The sequence below is a fragment of the Mustela erminea genome, chromosome 10, assembly GCF_009829155.1.
Source record: "Mustela erminea isolate mMusErm1 chromosome 10, mMusErm1.Pri, whole genome shotgun sequence".
NCBI classification, from domain to species: Eukaryota; Metazoa; Chordata; class Mammalia; order Carnivora; family Mustelidae; genus Mustela; species Mustela erminea.
The window spans coordinates 30,661,196-30,679,900 of NC_045623.1; the positions used below are offsets into that span (position 1 = coordinate 30,661,196).

Genomic DNA, 18,705 nt, shown 5'->3' on the forward strand with positions numbered 1-18,705 from the left:
AGGTCATAATTTGGGAGTACTGTGATAGAGCCTCACATCATTGGGATCCATGCTCAGCGGGGAGTCTGCTTATTCCTTTGCATTTTCCTGTGCCCCTCCCCCAACTCATGCATGTGCACACACGCTCTGTTTCTCTCAAATGAATAAAATCTTTAAAAAAAATTATTTACTTTAGAAAAAGAGTGAACATGTGAGCAGGGGGAGGGGCAGAGGGAGAGGGAGAGGGAGAGAAGCAGACACCCCTAAGCATGGAGCTTGATCCCACAAACCTGAGATCATGACCTGAGATCATGACCTAAGCTGAAACCAAAAGTCAGACGCTTAACCCACTGAGTCACCCAGACAACCCACTTTGGTGTGTCTTTTATGAGGACACTTGTCACTGGATTAAGGGCTCACCTGGATAATCCAGGATAATCTTATCCTAAGATCCTTAATTTGATTCTATCTGCAAAGATCTTTCTCCAGATAAGGTCACATTCATAGGTTCTGGGGGTTAGGATATAGGCATATCTTTTTTTTTTTTTTTTAATAAAATCTTTTTTTTTTTTTTAAAGATTTTATTTATTTGTCAGAGAGAGAGAGAGAGGGAGAGTGAGCGAGCACAGGCAGACAGAATGGCAGGCAGAGACAGAGGGAGAAGCAGGTTCCCTGCCGAGCAAGGAGCCTGATGTGGGACTCCATCCCAGGACGCTGGGATCATGACCTGAGCTGAAGGCGGCTGCTTAACCAACTGAGCCACCCAGGCGTCCCTAGGCATATCTTTTTGAGGTCACCATTCAACCACACAGTAGATTAAACAATGAAGATATTTCAACTATCTTTCATAAGAGGAAGTCTGTATGTGACAGGTAATTTAGGATTGGTAAGGCTCAATGATCTCATCAAAGACGCAGACTCTCTGTCTTTCCCCCTCCATAATTCTCAGCATGTTCATTTTTTGTTCTCAGACCTTTGGCTTTATGATTACAGGGGACAGCCGCCCCAATTCCTGGCTTCACATCCCTTACAGATGTAAGTAAATATAGCAGGAAGCAAAAAAAGACGAGAAAGTAGGAAGACCTCTCCCCGAAGCCTCTGCAGCTTCCCTCTATGCCCCCTCACGCTCAACTGAAATGTATTATTGTCAAAGGGGAATGGGGATGCCATGACTGCCTTAGATCTATCAAGATACATGCCTTGGGGTACACTGCCGCATTGAAACTTGAGTTTTGATAATGAAAAAGGGGAGGCATTTGTTGCCTAAGCAACTAACATTTGCTACAATTTCTAAATGTTTCCTGAATATTACTAATAAAAAAAGTCACCAATCCTTTTATCTACCAATTTATGTAAATTCTTTCAACCTTAAAACATCTACTATATGTTGGGTACTGTGATAGAAGCAGGAGTCTCGAGATCATCAAGGAGCCCTTGGTTGAGCTGAACAAGAGATATGAACACCAATCATTCCAGGACAGCATGACAAATTCTATGTTCGAGATATGTGCATGATACAGTGGGGGAACAGAATAGGTTGTAGCATCAGGAAAGACAACCCTTGAGTTTTTGAGAAGCAGTTAAACCGATAAAAGATGGAGGTGAGTAATGGTACTCTAGAGAGAGAAAAGAGCATGTCTGAAAGACAAAGATGATTGGAGAACCCTGCTATACCTTTGTGGAACTACAAAAGTTTTACTGTGGCTGGAGTGGAGAACTGTGTAGGTAGCAGGAAGGCAGGTCAAGCCAGTAAGATGGGTGGGAGCTAGATGAAGAGGATGCTAAAATAAGATGACACTTGATACCAAAATCGATGGGGAGTTACTGAAGGGTTTCAATCAAAGGAATAATCAAATTAGACTGTTTTAGGACTACCCTGACAGTAGATGGATGTATCTGACTGCATTACCGGATAGATGGTGATGCCCTTCCTAAAAATGGCAAGTACAAATGGAGGAATAAGAATTGGGAAAAAGGTACTGAGTTGAGGTGTGTGTTTTGAAGTTTGAAATACCTGGCCCAAAGGATCCTTCTCTCTTTCACTCTCTCTCTCTCACTCTCTTTCTCTTGCCTTCTTTTTTTTTTTTTAATTTTTTATTTTTTATAAACATATGTTTTTATCCCCAGGGGTACAGGTCTGTGAATCACCAGGTTTACTTCTAATTTACATGCAATCTATCATGTCTTGTGGACTTATAGGCCTCATTTTTTTGTCTTATTTTCCTTGTTTTAAAAAATATGCCCTTGGATTAGAAAGGAATACACCAAAATATTACCAGTGGCTGTCTCTGTGGTGAGATTACATGACTTCAAGAAAATACTTTTTGGTGTTTCCCCAAGTGAGCACTTTACACACATTTAAAGACCAAGAAACCTTCGATTTTAATTGCCTGAGACGTATTCATTCCAGAGCCAGTATTTTTTCCCTGAGACATGGCATCTTCTTAAGTAACTTTAAGTAAATGTTAATGCTGAGTTTCTTATTGTCAATTAAATTTTAAAATTTCACCATTTGCTTATTTTTGGTAAACTTCCAAAATCTTAGCAACACACCACAATTTTGCAATCATTTGCTTATCATCAGTCTTTCCCCATGGATTAGGAATACCTCCTAGGGAAAAAAAATCTGGCCTTGTTCATCTTGGTAGACCCAAGACCTAAATATTCAGTGAATAGATATTTAATAAATATTTGCTGAATTGGAATGTATAATATGCATCTTTGTGTTCCTAGTGCCAAGCACAGTGCCAATGTCCAACAGACATTAATGAAACTATATTTCAACTTTTGGGCAATATCCCACCAAAGTCATACTGTCACAGGTTGGCAAAAATAAAATTCCATTTTCTCAAACAGTATCTTTTTGTCTTTGTATCTTATATGTATATCAATACATTTACATATATATGTACATTTACATATATATGTACACATACATAATTTTCTCATCTAATAAGCTTAAAGATCCTTTGACCTCTGTACCTTTGAAAGACTGCCAAGTCAGGAAATTTTTCCAGTTTGCCATTAAGAAAACAGGCTGAAAGTTACCTAAGATCACTAGTACTCTAGTTTTAGACATTGGTTCAAAAAAAAGCTCTTATATATTGTATCAACTATGTAAAAGCTTAAGATAGAAACTTCTCCATCCTAAAATTCTAGTCTGGGCACAACTATAGCAAGAGCTGTAATTACTATATTCCTTTTGGAAGCTAGGGTTATAAGGCCATGTTCCAGATCCTGTGATGTGACAGCATCATCCACACAATTTTATTGTATTGCATGTTAGAAATTTCCTTGGACTCCCTAGCCGGCAGGAATCCTAGTCAGGATTCAGTCAATAGCAGGCATATGCAAAGAGATTGGAAAGCTAAAGGAAGATAGAAACAATCTTCTAGCTCGGGCAATGGTGACATCAGTCAAATTGCACCCTGTTGTCACTAACAGTCAGCTCCTCTAGCATCTGGATAGCAGCTAAACATGGGTTCCTAGTAGTTTGCATCAGCAGCATGGAGCAGAGGAGCACAATTCCTTTAAGTCATGGGGTCTTGCACAAAGATCAATGGAACAGAATAGAGAGCCCAGAAACAGACCCTCAACTCTATGGTCAACTAATCTTCAACAAAGCAGGAAAGAATGTCCAAAGGAAAAAAGACAGTCTCTTCAACAAATGGTGTTGGGAAAATTGGACAGCCATATGCAGAAGAATGAAACTGGACCATTTCCTAACACCACACACAAAAATAGACTCAAAATGGATGAAAGACCTCAATATGACACAGGAATCCATCAAAATCCTTAAGAACACAGGCAGCAACCTCTTCAACCTTAGTGACAGCAACTTCTTCCCAGAAACATCGCCAAAGGCAAGGGAAGCAAGGGCAAAAATGAACTATTGGGACTTTAACAAGATCAAAAGCTTTTGCACAGCAAAGGAAACAGTCAAAATGAAAAGACAACTGACAAAATGGGGGAAGATATTTGCAAATGACTATCAGAAAAAGGGCTAATATCCAAAATCTATAAAGAACTTATGAAACTCAACACCCAAAGAACAAATAATACAATCAAGAAATGGGCAGAGAACATGAACAGACATTTCTGCAAAGAAGATATCCAGATGGCCAACAGACACATGAAAAAGTGCTCCACGTCACTCGGCATCAGGGAAATACAAATAAAAACCACAATGAGATACCACCTGACAACAGTCAGAATGGCTAAAATTAAGCCAGGAAATGACAGATGCTGATGAGGATGCAAAGAAAAGGGAACCCTCCTACACTGTTGGTGGGAATGCAAGCTGATGCAGCCACTCTGGAAAATGGCATGGAGGGTCCTCAAAAACTTGAAAATAGAGCCATCTTACAACCCAGCAATTGCACTACTGGGTATTTACCCTAAAGATACAAATGTAATGATCTGAAAGGGCACGTGCACCTGAATGTTTATAGCAGCAATGTCCACAATAGCCAAACTATGGAAAGAACATAGATGTCCATCAACAGATGAATGGATAAAGAAGAGGTGATATATATATACACACACACAATGGAATACTATGCAGCCATTAAAAGAAATGAAATCTTGCCATTTACAATGACGTGGTTGGAACTAGAGGGTATTATGCTGAGCGAAATAAGCCAATCAGAGAAAGACAATTATCATATGATCTCCCTGATATGAGGAAGTTGAGAGGCAGGGTGGAGGGTTTGGGGGGTAGGGAAGGAAAAAATGAAACAAGATGGGATTGGGAGGGAGACAAACCATAAGAGACTCTTAATCTCATGAAACAAATTGAGGGTTCCTGGGGGAAGAGAGGGTAGGGAGAGGGTGGTTGGCTTATGGACATTTGGGGTGTGTGTGATACAGTGTGTGCTATGAAGTGTGTAAACCTGACGATTTGCAGACCTGTACCCCTTGGGCAAGTGGTGCATTATATGCTAATAAAAGTAATTAATAACTTTTCGTGGATGAGTTGAATTCTGCCAACAACTGTGGACTTCAGGGAAAGAAGCAGCTTCTTATAGTTCTTCATCACTGGGTAACATGGACATCCTTTGGCTCCTCCAGCCTTTACAACAACTTCATTACCTAATTTCCATATTAAATCTCTCCTGCCTAAAATACCTCAAGTAGCTCCCACTTCTTAAAATTTTTATTTAAATTCAATTTAGTTAACATATAGTGTGTTATTAGTTTCAAAGGTAGAAATAAGTGATTCGTCAGTTGCATAAAACACCCAGTGCTCACTACATCAAATGCTCTCCTTAATGCCCATCAACCAATTACCCCATACCCCCAGCACCTCTCCTTCAGCAACCCTCAGTTTCTTTCCTATAGTTAAGAGTTTTTCATGGTTTCCTCCCCTCTGTTATTTTATTTTATTTTAAATTATTTTTATTAACATATAATGTATTATTTGCCCCAGGGATACCTGTATGTGAATCATCAAGCTTACACGTTTCACAGCACTCACCACAGCCCATACCCTCCCCAATGTCCATAACCCAACCACCCTATCCCTAATCCCCCACCTCCCAGCAACCCTCAGTTTGTTTCATGAGATTAAGAGTCTCTTATGGTTTGTCTCCCTCATGATCCCATCTTGCTCCCTCTCTGTTTTTATCTTATTTTATTTTCTTTCCCTTCCCCTTGTTCACCTGTTTTGTCTCAATTTCCACATATGAGTGAAATAAAATGGTATTTCTCTTTCTCTGACTTAATGTCGCTTAGCATAATACAATCTAGTTTCACCCATGTCGTTGCAAATGGCAAGATTTCATTCTTTTTGATGGCTTAATAATATTCCAGTGTATATAAATACCACATCTTCTTTTCTGGACTCTTTCCATATTTTGGCTATTGTGGACATTGCTACTATAAACATTGGGGTGCATGTGCCCCTTTGAACCACTATGTTCGTATCTTTTGGATAAATAGCAGTATACTTGCTAGATTATGGGATAATCCTATTTTTAACTTTCTGAGGAAACTCCATACTGTTTTCCAGAGTGGCTGCACAGTTTGCATTGCTAAAACAGTGTAAGATGATTCCCCTTTCTACACATCCTTGTCAACATTTGTTGTTTCCTGAGTTAGTCATTTTAGCCATTCTGACCACTGTGAGGTGGTATCTCATTGTGGTTTTGATTTGCATTTCGCAGATGCAGGGTGATGTTGAGCATTTTTTCATGTGTCTGTTGGCCATTTGAATGTCTTCTTTGGAGAAATGTCTGTTCATGTCTTCTGCCCATTTCTTGACTGAATTTTTTGTTTCTTGGTTGTTAAGTCTGATAAGTTCTTTATAGATTTTGGCTACTAGCCCTTTATCTGATACAACATTTGTGAATATCTTCGCCCATTCTGTAGGTTGCCTTTTAGTTTTATTGATTGTTTCCCTTACTGTACAAAAGCTTATCTTGATGAAGTCCCAATGGTTCATTTTTGCTTTTGTTTCCTTTGCCTCTGGAGACATGTCTAGCAAGAAGTTGCTATGGCCAAAGTCAAAAATATTGTTGCTTGTGTTCTCTTCTAGGATTTTTTTTTTTTTTTTTAGATTTCATTTATTTATTTGACAGACAGAGATCACAAGTAGGCAGAGCAGCAGGCAGAGAGAGAGAGGGAGAAGCAGGCTCCCTGCTAAGCAGAGAGTCTGATGCGGGGCTTGATCCCTGAGATCATGACCCCAGCTGAAGGCAGAGGCTTTACCCACTGAACCACCCAGGCACCCCTCTTCTGGGATTTTGATGGATTAGTTTCCATTTTCTGATTATGTAGTATAACATTTAATTTAGTGTTTCTAGAACCAGAGAATGTGCTATGCTAGGAAAATTATTTGTCCAGAAAAGTTTAAAACTTTCAGGGCTAAAACACCAATTTTCTTGAAAATCTTTATTATTAAATGATTCATACATGGTCCTTTCTTCCTAAACAGAATATTTAAAAGGCATTTTTTGTCCTTTTCCATTATTATTACCATTGAATATTCACTGAGTATCTCTCTTTAGGCCCCACATTGAAGCATCAAGAACAGATGATGTAGGACACCAGACTAAATTAGTACTGACCACAAGCAGATATGTATAAGTTCAATTGCAAAAACCTTCACTGTGACAGTTACTAGAGATATGGAGATGAAGATGACATGATGACACGAATGTCCCCTAGACATTTGCACAGAAAAACATGTAAGCAAACAAATTATAACAAGGAATGATAGACACAAAAATAGAAGTATGTACCACAGGCACAGACTATATGGAAAAAGTGGCTACTGACTGTTCATTGAAGGTATCAGGGAAGGCTCTAGATGTGGGCTGAAATATAAGCTGGGTCTTGTAGTTGAAGGGGAGGAAAAGAAAAAAAAAAAGGCATTTCAGAGCAAAGAAGAAGCATGTGCAAAGACAAGTATGGCAGCTGGTCTCTAAAGACAGCCCCCAACAATTCATCCTCTTCCCATATGCTTATACAGGTCTCCTCTGCTATCTGAAAATAGAGTGTTCCCATGAAAACTTTTATAAACTGAAATGCATGAGGCAAAGGAGCAATTACTATTAATTTAGGAGAAAAAAAAAATTTGAGCATTCCCAGACTCAAAAAATAATCTCTCTTAGGCTTTTCTAACACCTTGGGACACATCTTGCCAACAGATGCACAAAATAAATCACAGTAAAGCAGAGATGCTCACAGACTCAGTTCAAAGCTATGGCTGCTTGATGCTGAGAAGCTAAGTGTAGTTTCCTGGGAAGGAGTTAGTGATGCTACTCTCTGCTCAGCGTGCCCACTGCCCGTACAAGGACTGCCCGTACAGGTTTGTTTGCCAAACAAACCTAAATGCTATTTTCCCTTTTCACCTTTTTTTGTAAAAGCAAAAAGCCCCTTCAAATTTCTTTTGGTTATGGAAAACAGGCACTAATATAGGTATTTTTAAAATTTTATTTATTTGAGAGAGAGAATGAGAGTGATCACAGAGAGAGAGGGAGAAGCAGTCTCGCTGCTGAGCAGGGAGCCCAGTGTGCGGCTCAGTCCCAGGACCCTGAGATCATGACCTGAGCTGAAGGCAGGTGCTTAACTAACTGAGCCACCCAAGTGCCTCGGTGTAGGTCTTTCTCTAAAGTAATTGGTGTAACTTGAACTTTGAAAAGTGAGAGATACCTGTATTTTCTCTCTTTGAATCTGAATTGGCCCTGAAATTGCTCTGACCAATATAATGTGGTGGAAGAAATGTTCTGGGACTTCTGAGCCCAGGGCTTGAGAGAACTGGCAGTTTCTATTTTCTTCTCTTGGGAACACTCGTGAGACACTCCTCCTTAGAATCCCACCATGCTCTAAGAACTTCAAGCCATATGGAGAATCAAGGAGCTGCAAATGACCCCTCCAGCTGAGATCCCACCTGACAGGGCCAACTACCAGCCATGTAAGTGAGTTAGTTATCTTGGACATTTCATTCCGGTTGAGCCCTCAGATGATTGCAGCCTCAAACAGCATGTGAAGCAGAACCACTCAGCTGAGTCCAGCCAATTCACAGAACTGTGAAAAATAATGATTGTTGTTTTAAGCTGCTGAGTTTTAAGTGATTTCTTATGCAGTAATAGGGCTTCTGCATGAGTGAAAGTTAGTAGATGAGCAGAGGTTCTGGCGAGTTCTCATAGTTCCTCATCTGCCTTTCTTTGCTGCTCTTCTAGTCTCCAATAATTTATTACCTAATATCTTGTGTTATATCACTCTTTGCTTAAAATACCTTGAATGTCTTCTGTTTTTCTGGTTAATTACGTGGTATAACATTTTGTTATCTTGTATTCCTAGGACCAGAGAATGTGCTATACCTGGGGCAGATATTGGGGTGGGGGGTTCCTGATAATTTCAGCACTTTTGGTACTGAAATACCATATTCCTGACAGTTTTTCTTTCTTCTTCTTCTCCTACTTTTTAAAAAAGATTTATTTATTTAGGGGTGCCTGGGTGGTACAGTTGATTAAGCATCTGCCTTTGGCTCAGGTCATGATCCCAGGGTCCTGGGATCAAGCCCTGTGTTGGGCTCCCTGCTCAGTGGGAAGTCTGCATCTTCTTCTCCCTCGGCTGCTACCCCTCCTTGTGCTCTCCCTCTTTCTGTCAAATAAAGAAACAAAATCTTAAAAAAAAAAAAACCACAACATATAAAGATTTATTGAGAGAGAGAGAGAGCACACAAGCAGAGAGGGAGGGGCCGAGGGAGCAGGAGAGAATCTCAAGCCCAACTCAAGGGTCCAACTCACAACCCCAAGATTGTGACCTGAGCTGAAATCAGGAGCCTGACACTTAACTGACTGAACCACCCAGGCATCCCTTCCAGAGTTTTTCTTAAATAAAAGGACCTTTCTTCTTTTCCATTATTATCATCATCAAATATTTACTGAGTGACCTGTATATTGTATTATAGCTCTAGGAGCAAATGGTTTGGAGCATCAGGTGAAAGGAGGGCTGACCACAAGCAGATATTTATAAGTTCAATTGCAAAAAACTTGACTATATCAGTTTCTAGGGATACTGAAATAATGATGATATGGTCCCTGTTCTCTAGCACCTCCCACTGTAATACAAATAATTTTTTTTTTTTAAAGATTTTATTTATTTATTTACCAGAGACAGAGGGAGAGAGAGCGAGCGAACACAGGCAGACAAAGAGGCAGGCAGAGGCAGAGGGAGAAGCAGGCTCCCCGCCGAGCAAGGAGCCCGATGTGGGACTCGATCCCAGGACCCTGGGATCATGACCTGAGCCGAAGGCAGCTGCTCAACCAACTGAGCCACCCAGGCGTCCCTGTAATACAAATAATTTATAGACAAATAAATGTAGTATGGTATCATGGGTTTGAAAATAGAAATATGTATCACAGGCACAGATAGGCAGAGAAAGAGTATCTAGGCACTGAGGTGTTAGGGAAGACTTTACATAGGATCCAAACTTTACATATGGATTCCATAACATCCATAAGCTGGATCTTATGGAATGGTTAGACATTTGTCAGGTGAAGAAAAGGTCAATCTAGAGTAGGGAAGAAGCACATGAAAAGGTGGTAAAGCATAAAAGAGATGACATTATTTAGCCCATATTCCAGGGCAACTGAGAAAGTAGAAAAGGTTGAATCATGTTATGAAACATACCTTATGCAAAGCTTAGGAGGTTGAACTTAATACTACGATCACTGAGGAGCAAAGGAGTCTCATACTCATATTTGTATTTTCAGAAATAACACTGTTAGCAATGTGACAGAGAGATCAGAACAAGGAGGGACTGGCAGCGAGGCCAGTTAGGAGGCTACAGCAAGATTCAGCGGAGAACATCAAGAGGATGTGAAGTAGGATTGATAGCGGCTCAATCTCTAAAACAGCATGACTGGAATACTATGAAATAATTCCTACACTAAAGGTAGAGGTAACACCTTCTCTAAGGCTTATCTGCACACATTAATAGCTGTTGATTAATCAGCAACATTAAGAACACAATCCTTAATTTCAAAATTCTAAATATTGGGCCACTATTACCAGATCTTATCTCCTACTTGTATAATAGTAAGTTTTTTATTGGGCTATAAACAAATAGGGGCCTTGCAATTAAATTTTTTAATTTGGCCTTGATTGAGAGCTTACTCCAAAGAATTCCAAAGTTCTACTATATTTGGATAAGATGAAATTCTAGAAACTTGATTCCAGGTCACATTTTCCTATAATCTTTGAAGTATTTTGATCAGAAGAGAAGTCTTATATAAAACCTATACAATAGCAGAGACTGGCTGGCTCTGTTGGATAACATCCAACCTTGATCTGACCTCAGATCTTAATCTCAAGGTTGTGAGTTGACCCTGCACTGGGCTCCACGCTGGGTGTGCAGCCTACTTAAAAAAAAAAAAGCATGGGCGCCTGGGTGGCTCAGTTGGTTAAGCAACTGTCTTTGGCTCAGGTCATGATCCCAGGGTCCTGGGATTAAGTCCCACATCAGGCTCCCAGCTCCAAGGGGAGTCTGCTTCTCCCTCTGACCTTCCCTATCATGCTCTCTCTCACTGTCTCTCTCTCAAATAAATAAATAAAATCTTTAAAATTAAAAAAAAAAGCAGCAAAAAAGCAAGCATCTGGGTGGCTCAGTAGGTTAAACTTCTGACTCTTGATTTTAGCTCAGGTCAAGATCTCAGGGTCATGAACCTGAGCCCCATGCCCAGAGAGTTAAGATTCTCTCCCTTTCCCTTTGCCCCTCCCACAGCTCATGCACACACACTCTCTCTTTCTCTCCTAAAAAACAAACAAACAAACAAACAAACAAACAAAAAAACCAAAAACCTATATAGTACATCAACATTCTGAAATACTTTCTCTAACAATATTTTGTATTCTGCACAATATTGAATCATTTGGGCAACAGTACGCAGGAAAAGGGAGACAAAAACATTACCAGACATTACCACTGCTTCCATACTATGTGCTCTGTAATTATACTGCAATGGCACACAATTTGCGATCTTCAGGAAGGGTTATAATTTTTTAAATGACTTCAAATAAAGATATAAAGACTCATATCCCCAGTATCCCAGAGTACTTCTGGAGGGAAAGCAGAATGATCTAGTGGAAGAAACATAGTCCTTAGAACTCCTTAGATCGGTGTTCAAATTCTGATGCCTCCACTTGGTACATATTATTGTATTACTTAATTTCTTTTAAACTTAGTTCCCTTATTTATGAAATGTTTATACTGAAGACAGACCAAAATTTGGCTACTATTACATGTATGATTCAACTGTATATGCAAACCTTAGGCTTATAAAACAGACCACATTCAGTGTAACACACCAAATAAATGTTTCTGAAATAAGTAACACTGTTGTCTCTTAAGTATACTACTACACCCTACTACATAGATCTTGGAAGTTTATTAATGACGTAAATATGATGTTAATGTGTATAGACACAATAAAGGAAAAAGCTTACGAAAAGCATCTTGCATCAGCAAGCAACTCTGAGCCTGCCACATTTTCCTTCAGTAGTCAGAGGATCTTAAGCTGCCTTAACAGCAAGCACAGCTTCTTCTTCCATCACCAGATACATTCTTCCCCGCCACTCCCAATCTCTAGTAAAAAACCTCTCAATCACATATTTTTCAGGAAAATCTCCTTCTAGCTCCACTACTGTATTTCATGTTAGTGACAAATAAATACTATTCATAAGAAGTATACAAAAGTAGGAAACTACTAGATCACATGAAATTGAAAAGAAATAGCCATGGACTATAATATTGTTCTTGACATCTATTATATTATGCACAAGATATAAAGTTTTGTAAGTAAAGTAAAATTCTATATGTCTCTATAAATATCTAAATGTATCTTTTGATGGTACACCTGTGTTACTAGTCTGCCACCCGGGACTATCAAGACCTAACTCTCAGAGGTGATGAGAAAATGAAATAACATAGGTAAAGATCTAGTACAAAAATGTCCCCTTCATTCATGTCGTACTTATCATATATTATAAACTATCTTTATATGTGCATTTGTACTATACTTCTTGTTTCAATACTCAAAATACAGATCTATATGCTCAAAAAAATAGGGACCAGATATTTGTACACCTATGTCCCCAGCAGCATTATTCACAACAATAGTCAAAAGGTGGAAGTGCTCCATTCATCAACAGATGAATAAACAGAATGTGGCATATACACACCATGGAATATTATTTAGCTGTAAGAAGGAATGAAGTTCTGATACATGTTATGAACCTTCAAAGCATGAGGTTAAGTGAAATAAGTCAGACACAAAAGGGCAAATATTGTTTGATCCCACTTATATGAGATCCCTAGAATCATTGAATTCATTAGAAATAGAAAGCAAAACAATGGTTACCAATGGCTGCAGGGAGAGAAGAACGGAGAATTATTGTTTAAGTACAGTATTTTAGTGTGCGATAATGAAAACGTACTGGAAATACTGATGGTTGTACAACAATATCCATGTACTTAATGTCACTGAACTGGCCACTTAAAATGATTAAAATGGTACATTTTATATGTATATTTAAGCACAATAAAAGCAATTAAAAATACCTGTTAAAAGATATATACTGTAATGAGACAGTATACTTGATCTATCTTAAACTGGGTTTGGCTAGGATCTCTGGGTGAAAAGCAAAGAGCAGGTAGATTTTTAAGAACTGGACCGGCTTTCTAGGGGCTAAAGGGATCTGCAGATGTGAAGTCAAGAGCCACCTTTAAGATTTTACTTTCCTCAGAATATATTTTAACCCTGGGCCTATTCTCTCCAAATCACGTTGCTTCTTTTTGTCTTTTTCAAAGTATACCACGTGTTGGTTCCAGAGGTTCAATTTCAGTCTTTCCCCAGTACCCTATCCTAAAAGTAAAACCCTAGATGTTGTAAGGCGGTGGTTCTCAACAAGGGGTGATTTTGCACCACCTCTCAAGACATCTAGGAGTGTCTGGAGGCATTTTTGGGTTGTCACAAGCGGTGCTACTAGACCCTAGTACACAGAAGCCAGGGATACTACTAAACTCCTCACAACACACAGGACAGCCTCTCACAACAAAGAATAACTGACCTCAAATGCCAATAACATGGGGTTGAGAAATCCTAAGGAGTTCTAAGAAATTCTAAGGTTTTACTAAGTTGCTTGATTTCTGGTAGAAATTGATTATAAGTTAAAAGTTGCTTTCTTTGCTTCCCTACTTTCTCTTTTCACTTATATCTTGTATAGGGAAAAACCAAATTTAAGTATATATGTAAGAGTACATCTTTTATTTTGAGGAAATAGGAGAAGGATCAGTAGTAATGCTGGGGTGGGGGAGTAGGAGAAGGGATGCTATTTATGCAGCCATTCTCTTCATCCTGGCCAGTCCTACCCATGATATTCTATGCCATGAGGCAAAGCAAAAAGTAGAAGGGGCCAAGGTGTTGGGAACAGAGGAGAAGAAAAGAAACAAACACAATCCAAGTGAAGCCAGTGGAAGGCAGTGTCTATGCTATCTGGATTAGATAGTTCTTGGTGGCCATTTGTGTATGGGGAGATATCTGTATTTCCAAAAAAGATTCTAATAAAAACATATTAATTCAATTAAAAATGTAAGTCATACATTTCCATAACTAAACATTCAATTTATAAACTCCACATACTATTTATGATTACCTAAAATTTGCATTTCTTCTGAGGAACAATAATCTGAGTACACAATACTACTGTGTCTGTAACAAGAACAAATGTTTTTGCTTTTATTTTCATCTTGTGTGATATTAAATAACAACAGACCTGCTGTACCAAACATAACTCATTTGGTAAAATTTAGGTATTTTGAGAAATTCACTAACAATGTCAGGCCTCTAGACCTTTAGAGTAATTCATTATAATGGTACATATTAAAATAGTGCCCTTTTATAAGCCTTTGGAAAACTGACATACATACTAAAACCAAATATATGTATACCCCATGACCTAGCAATTCCATTCCCAGCTATATATTCAACAGAAGTGCATATATACAGTCACCAAAAGACATGTAAAAGAATGTTCTCTACAGCATTATTCATGATAGCCAGGAACTAGAAATTCATCAAATATCAAATTCATCAATGGTAGAATGGAAAACATTTGGATATAATAAAAAATGGTTGAATTAATGAAATACTATTCAGTAATGAGAATAAATGACTACAAACAGATACACTCTGAGTAATTCTCACTCTAACAAATTGAATAATGGCCTCCAAAGATATCTAGGATCTAACTAAGGGAACCTGTGAATGTTACCTTATACGGCAAAAGAGGCTTTGCTGGTGTGATTAAATTAAGGATCTTGAAACGAGATTATCCTGGATCATCCAGGTGGGCCCTAAAGAGAGAGGCAGAGGAGGATTAGACTACAGAAGAAGAGAAGGTGACGAGCAGAGGATTTAACACCAAGTAAGGGCCACAAAAACTACAGGCCACCACTGGAAGCTGAAAAAAGGCAAGGAAACAGATGTTCCCCTCACAACCTTCAGATTCAGATTCAGGAACAAACTCTGTTGATAGCTTGACTTTGGTCTAATAAAAATAGTTTGGGACTTCTGCTCTCCGAGACTATAAGAGAATGAATTTGTGTTAAATCACTAAGTTTGTGGTAATCTGTTACAGTGGCATCAGAAAACCAGTACATTCACAAATATAACAATGATCAAATAGAAGAGTACACTGCGGGAGGCAGGGGGGGGGGTGCCTGGGTGGCTCAATCAGTTAAGCATCTGCCTTGGGCTCAGGTCATGATCCCAGGGTCCTGGGATAGAGCCCCACATCGGACTCCCTGCTCAGCGGGGTGCCTAGTTCTCCCTCTCCCACTCCCCCTCCTTTTGTTCTCTAATAAATAAAATCTTAAAAAAAAAAAAAAAAGGACACTGGGGTGCTGAGTGAGATGGCATGGATTGGCATACAGGCAGGGCTGCAGTCTGTGATGCTGGGCGGGCAGCTCCAGGGCCCAGGAGCATGAGGCAGAGGGTGAAAGAGCAGGGTCTGCCTGTGGCACCCATCATGGACTTCCAGTCCATCATGGACTTCCTGCCTGTGGCACCCATCATGGACTTCCTGGCCCATCATGGACTTCCTGGGACTTCATGTATGACAGAGAGGCACCCGGAATGCTGGCAGCCCTTTCCTTTCCCCCATCTACCTTAATTCCTGAGGAGACTGGGCAGCAGCAAGGTTCATCCTCTGAGTGAATTGGGCTGGATCTGAGTTCAGTGCTGAGATGGGAAAGGGGCAGCAGGAGGGCTGTCTGGAATCTGATGTTCCAGCAGAACTCCAGGTGTTAAAATGACCCTATGACAGTTGACTTTGCCTTTTGCAGTTGCAAACCAATTACTGCTTGTTGCTTTGCTGAAACACTTGAGCCATGTGCATGAATCTACTTTGTTCAAGATAGGTGTTTAAATTGCTTTTTCAGACCTTTATCAAAATGGAGCTGCTGGCAATATCCACAATAGCCAAACTACGGAAAGAACCTAGATGTCCAACAACATCCATGAATGGATAAAGAAGATGTGGTATATATATACAATGGAATACTATGCAGCCATCAGAAGAAATGAAATCTTGCCATTTGTGACATGGATGGAACTAGAAGGTATTATGCTGAGCGAAGTAAGTCAATCAAAGAAAGAAAATTATCATATGATCTTCCTGATATGAAGAATTTGGGAGGCAACATGGGGGGTTTGGGGGGTAGGGAAGGAAAAAATGAAACAAGATGGGATCGGGAGGGAGACAAACCATAAGAACTCTTAATCTCACAAAACAAACTGAGGGTTGCTGGGGGTAGGGGTTGGGGAGAGGGTTGGTTGGGTTATGGACATTGAGGAGGGTATGTGCTATGATGAGTGCTGTGAAGTGTGTAAACCTGGTGATTCACAGACCTGTATCCCTGGGGCTAATAATACATTATATGTTAATAAAAAATAAATTTTTTTTAAAAAAATGGAGCTGCTGGGGCGCCTGGGTAGCTCAGTCCATTAAGTGGCTGTCTTCGGCTCAGGTCACGATCCCACGGTTCTGGGATTGAGTCCTGCACTGGGCTCCCTGCTGGGCGGAGACCCTAGTTTTCCCTCTCCCTCTGTCTGCCTCTCTACTTGTGCTATTTCTCTGTCAAATAAATAAAATCTAAAAAAAAAAAAAAAATCAAGCTGCTGTTTTCTTTCACTTGTACTGATGAGTTTAGCTCACAAAAGAACTATTCTTTTTTTTAAGATTTTAGTTTTTGAGCACCTGCGTAGCTCAGTTGAGCATCACTCTTGATTTCCCCACAGGTAGTGTTCTCTGCTCATCAGATGGTGCCCCATGGTGTTGAGGTCTATGCTCAGCAGGGACTCTGCTTCTCTCCCCCTCTCTCTCCCCCTACTCCCACTTGTGTGCTCTCTCTCGTTTTCTAAAATAAATAAATAAATCTTAAAAAAAAATATTTCAAAGTAATCTCTACACCCAACATGAGGCCTAAACTCACAACTCTAAGATCAAGAGTCACATGCTCTACTGACTCAGCCAGCCAGGTGCCCCAAGCTATTGCTCACTTGTGAGGATCCTTGTGAGGATAATTCACACATCTAAAACATCAGATCAAGGGAAGTAGCTTTGAAGAACAAACTTCACGATACTTAAATGAATCACAACAGCTTGCCACCTTAGAAAAAGGAGGCTATAAAAGAGTATACAAGATCAGGAATAAATTAGATGGTATTTTGAAATTTTAAAAATCCTGATTAAGGGTGCAACTAAACAGATTGCATGAAGGTACTACAGTGAGTGAAGGTGTTAGCAGGTCTTTGGTATCCTAATATCGTAGGGCTATCATAATGCTTGAATAGAACATGCACGTGTGGCGTGAATGCAAGAATTTCTGTTCAGCTGCTATCTCTGGAATTGAGCTCCAACCAGGATGACAAAAATCAATATACTGTTAAAAATGATTAAAGTAACAGCTCATCCATTATCCTCACCAAATTTACCTTAGAAAAAGAAAAATCCTTAGGAAAACCTGGCATCGAAAATCAGACTAACAGATTGATGAACTATATCACCAATTTAGTCACAAAGATGTCAGTGAATTTGAACCATTCATTTTATTCCAAGAAAATGGCTTGGGTGATTTGTCTTCCAGATTGTTGAACATCAGCTGCCACTTAGGCATGACTGCGACTTAGAAGAGAATTTCACATCCATCGAGGAATCTTCTCAAGAAAACTTAAAACTTAGTTGGGGCAGACATCACCTGATGGTGTGTTGCCTGATGTTGCGCATCCAGATCCAGTTGTGGGACACTCTGTGGGACTGGATAGCTGAGAGAAACTAGCAGGGCCAGGAGTGTGGGGACCAATCTACATGTCCTTACGTTATGACCAGTGTTGCAATAAAAATCTTTCAAGAATTGGAGGAAGGTATATTTTATATTCATAACATGAGAATAGTACGCAGTTATCCAAAGCCCAGAAATATTTTTCTCATGGCCCTGATCAGCAAATAAAAACAGGAGACTGATTTGGCCTGCAGAGACATCACACAGAACACCAGACTGGATCAACAGACATGGCAAGAGAACACCCATGCATACTTCCAGAGCAGGTACTAGTCTGTACCTCTTAACCTGAAGTTAGAAGGAACTGAGTGTGACACCATGTCAGATGTGTATAGCTTTGGTGTGATCCTATTAGAGCTATTTAAGCCGCTTGGAACAAAAACAGACCAAGTACAAGTTTTAGCAGGTTTAAGAACTGGTCAGGTACTTGAATCCCTCAGTAAAACAAAAGTCAAGTGTATCCAGCACTTAACCAGAAAGAATGCAACTCAGACTGCTCTGTTCAGCTGACGTAAATTCCAGAATTTACAAAATTCTGGAAATGTTAATCTCACCCTACAAAGATACTAGAACAAGGAAAAGAAATTGAAGAACTGAAGAAACAGCTAAGACTCCTTTCTCAGGACAAAAGGGTTAAAGATGACATGGAAGATGGGAATGAGCCTGTCTAGCCTTAATTAGGCTCTATAAATGTGAAAGTGGTCTTAAACTCTTTAAGCTAGTCAACTGGAATGTAAATTTTCAATTTTTATTAGGGTATACAGAGTATAACACTTTTTTAAAAAAGATTTTATTTATTTATGACAGAGAGAGATAGCAAGAGAGGGAACACAAGCATGGGGAGCTGAAGAGGGAGAAGCAGCTCCCTGCTGAGC

General features: G+C 39.6%; 1 pseudogene; it reads left to right on the forward strand.

Moving 5' to 3' along the window:
• The first annotated feature begins 1,895 nt into the window (after positions 1-1,895).
• On the forward strand, positions 1,896-18,501 carry LOC116568179 (annotated as a pseudogene).
• The last annotated feature ends 204 nt before the right edge of the window (positions 18,502-18,705 follow it).